Source organism: Belonocnema kinseyi, chromosome 9 (assembly GCF_010883055.1).
Source record: "Belonocnema kinseyi isolate 2016_QV_RU_SX_M_011 chromosome 9, B_treatae_v1, whole genome shotgun sequence".
NCBI lineage: Eukaryota > Metazoa > Arthropoda > Insecta > Hymenoptera > Cynipidae > Belonocnema > Belonocnema kinseyi.
The window spans coordinates 40,123,908-40,128,227 of NC_046665.1; positions in this window are offsets into that span (position 1 = coordinate 40,123,908).

A 4,320-nucleotide genomic window follows, 5' to 3' on the forward strand; every position below is an offset into this window, starting at 1 on the left:
TGATATCAACTTATTTAACATAACTTTACCCAACAGAACCTGAGCTCACCTAACCTGAATTAACAGAAATTTATTGAACTACACGTAAAGCTCTGGAAGCATTTTTTCTCAGTAGCAAATGTGTGCTACATCGAATGGGTCAACTCTAGCCTAACCAGGTTAAGCCCAAGCTGATTCAAACGGTACCGCAAACACAACGAGACAACACAATCAGTTTAATTGTGTTTTGTGAGGTTAGGTTTGGCTAGGTTATATTTATTTCTAGGTTAGGCTCGAGTTGACCCATTCGATGTAGCACACATTTGCTACTGGGAAAATATGCTTCCAGAGCTTTACGTGCAGTTCAATAAATTTCTGTTAATTCAGGTTATGTGAGGTCAGGTTCTGTTGGGTAAAGTTATGTTAAATAAGTTGATATCAGGCAAGGGTTGATCCTTCACAGTTGTCGACATGTTTTTAAAGTGAAAATTTGCATCACTGGCATTATTTTGAAATTTATTTGCCTCAGTGCATGATTTTTCGTCATTTTTTAAGGTCATGGCTCAACCATGACGTGATGGGTGATTTTTGATACCGAATTTGAATTAAGCGCCCCAAAATCCATAGGAATACGTGTGTCTTGTTACCAGATCCGCACACTGTTTTTTTTTGTGTGGCTGTGTAATTCAAACTGAAATCCCTGCAATTTTTATTAGGGATACATACGAAACAAGCTCCGTAGAAGAAAATTATGTCGAATTGAAAAGCCTAGTGTTACCTTTTTGGTTCAGAATTCATCTCGTGGCTAAAAATTATACTTTTCAGTGGCAAGGTTGAACTATTTTGTTATTAAAAAAAAATTCTTTTTATCTGAAAACTTAACTATTCTATTTTTGGTCAAAAATTAATTTTTTAGCTGAAAATTCAACTATTTAATTTTTCATTGATAATTCATATTTTTTGGTAGAAAATTAATGTTTTTCATTAAAAATTTAACTGCTTGGTTGAAAGTTAAACTACTTTGTTAGATTTTTTTTAGTTATTGATCCATCTCTTCGAATTAAAACTTAACTATTCTGTTGAAAATTCATGTTCTTTATGGTTGAAAATTCATATTTTCAGAATGAAATACTTTACTTGAAACATTTGTTCTCTTTTGAATGAAAAATCTTCTCTGGTTGAAAATTGAGCTACTCTGTTGTTAATTTATCTTTTTAGTTTGAAAATTCAAGTCTTAGTAGAAGTGATATATTTTTAGATTAAAATGCAACTGTTAGGTTAAATATTATTGTGTTTTGATTGACAATTCAAATCATCTTTTTTGTTAACTTCGAATGTCTTTGATTAAAAAATAAAATACTTCCTTGGTAGAAATATCAACTATTATAGTTTTTGTTAAGAATTAATCTTTCTTGATTGAAAATTCGGCTAAAGATGATGTCTGAGTACCGTACTATGCCTGACGGCTCAGCTGACCCTTCTCATTCTAAGGCGCTTGAACTCGAACTTGAATCTCGACGAGGCGTTGTGGTACTCAACCGGAGGCTATTGTATTATATTTCTTTAGTACGTTTAATTTAAACTTTAAATCAAGTCCCTTATTTAAACCACCGACACTACAACTGCCTAGATATCTCAGCACCTATTCCAATGAAAAATGTCTTTAAAAACGCAAATTTCTTTTCAAGATTTTTTTTGGGAAATTACAAATTAAAGATTTTAAAAATAAATATTTAATTGTTGAAAATTTTATTTTCATTTTTCAATGGCTCAAAATGCAAATAAATTGACAATTCAAATTTCAATTCTCAGCGGTTGAATATTAAAATAAATTATAAGTTCAATTTTCAACTGCATAAAATTAAAGACAAATTACAATATAATTGCCGTCTCCTGGAAATTCAAATAAGGGACTTAGTTTAAAATGTAAACCTTCCAACGCAACGTAATACAGAAGCCTCCGATTATAGACCGTGGGATCACAACGTAAATAAGAGCGTGATACGGATAAGGCCAATTTTCACATGAGATTTTCGCCTGATGATGAGGAACGTAAAAATGGGTGCCTGGCAGGTGTGAGTGGATGCGTTCACCTGTGACGACCTGTCAAAGGTGCGAATTTTTGGCAGTTAACTTACGTGACTCGGATAAGGTTGAAAATTGGTGCACATGTAGGGGCTGACATTAGAAATAGCACCTGCGCATTGCCAGGCACTTACCTGGATGCAAAAGTGTTGCCAGGCGGCTTCGCAGTCACCGGACATTCAGGTGAAATTTCTTGAAATTGATTTTACAAGAAAAAGTTTGAAACAAAAGCTAGTCCACTCCCAGAGATGCATATTTTCATTGGTATATAATTTTTTGATAAAATTGATATATTTGGAGAAAGCATCGATTAAAGAAATACCATAACAATAAAAAGCCCTTTTTATTGACAACAAGTGATTTTTTCGAAAATCATTAAGAGACAAAAGGTACTCTATTACAGGTATACTCCAAGATGAATAAGAAGTATTTGTTCAAAATGTTAATATTTACCAGGTTATTCGCATTTTTCCTTCTTTTTCCCATTTTTTCAATCACCTGCTGTATCTTTAGCAAGTTAAAAGAAGGTGAGCTCAAAATTAATACACGAATAAAGTAAGTATTGTGCAATGAATTGGCGTCAGCCACTTTCAATTAAAACAAAACTTATTCTGCTATAAATATTCATAATCAGTGTCACGTCCTCAGCTTCTGATTATCGTAGAAAGTTGTAATAAAGATGAATATGATTATAAAAACTAAACAACAAAATCGCTTTACTTTAGAGTACCCATTATTTATTATTGTTAAAGTTTATGTTTTGCCGCGGAGATACGTTCGACCTTTATTACCGTGACGAATGTCAAGTTTCCCAGACCCAGCGTGGGTCATTGGCGTAGGCATTACGATTGCATTTTTAATGCTATAGAACTGCATTAAAAATGCAGCACGAAGAATTTGTGAAAATTGGCCTTCCGTATCACGCTCCCATTACGTTGTGAGCCCACGGTCTATTGAACATCACACCGCCCCGCGGAGCAGCGAGCTCGAGTTCGAAAGCCTTACAGTAGGAAGCGCCAGCTGAGGCGTCAGGTACGGCACGGTACCCTGAGATCATATTTAGCTAAAAATTCAACTAAAGTCAGGGCCGACAGTCGAGACCCCTCACTTCTTTTGGTTGCAACTTGCTCAAAAAAATCTCTGAATTACTTAATAAAAAGCATCTAAAAGATTGAAGTCTTCTATATTCAACAATATGATCACTTTTATCCTGAAAAATTATTATCAATTTTTAGAGAGAAAAGAATCCCAAAAATAGGGTTTTTAGCCTTCCCTTCCACGCTTCAACTTTCACCTTTTCCCAGGAACCTGGCTGGAACAGTTTTCGGAACTGTCCGAATCTTCTATTGGAATGTTCCAGAAATGTTCAGGGAAACTTTTGTACTATTCGGAGTTTTTAGATAGAACATTAATCTTTTTTGTAGAAAATTCAATTGGCTAACGTAGTTTTTCAATGGCCGCTTTAAATCTAAATATAATTTTTCTGAACTAATATTTGAGGTCATTTTAATTTGTCCAAATTACCATTTGAAATTATTTTTATTCTTTCGAACAGTCACACCATATTAGGGTGGTCCAAATGACCAAATGTATACTCGTACATGATGCATTTTTAAGTCAAACTAACAAGTAAAAAGTGTTATTTACGGAGAAATACGATTTACGGTATCAGAATTAAAAAAAAAATGTGCTGATCTTTATGAACATTTTTCTGGAAATCGCGCAGGAATAATCTATGATAAACATAATTAAATTTTAAATTTCCACCGCCCCCTGTTATGGTACCCCGCAAATTTCCCAAAATATAAAAAAATTACAATTTCTCATCAAATTTGCACTCATGATCCCTGTTTCTTCCTTTTTTTGCCATAAATGGTTGTTATTCGACAAAGTGCATATGTTTTAATACATACTTAAGAAGATAAATTTGTTTAAACAATTTATTTTTGTTTAAGCAATGGGTTTATTCCAAGTAACTGATAAAAAAATAGGTTTTTCTGTGATTAGTGGGAAAGTTACCGTAAACTGGGCATAAGCAGCGCGCGTGGGAGAAACTGGCTCACCTGTAACTTTATACTTTACCCAGTAATAAGCGTTGAATTCAGAGGAATAAAAAATTGTTATTCGTATAAAAACGCGAATTTTGCTTCGTCTGAAAATCCCTCAACGGGAACAGAAAAAAAGAAAATGCTATTCCTCTCAATCGATATAGTAAAATGTAACGGAAGCGTTTATTTAACTTTTTTTAAAATTATT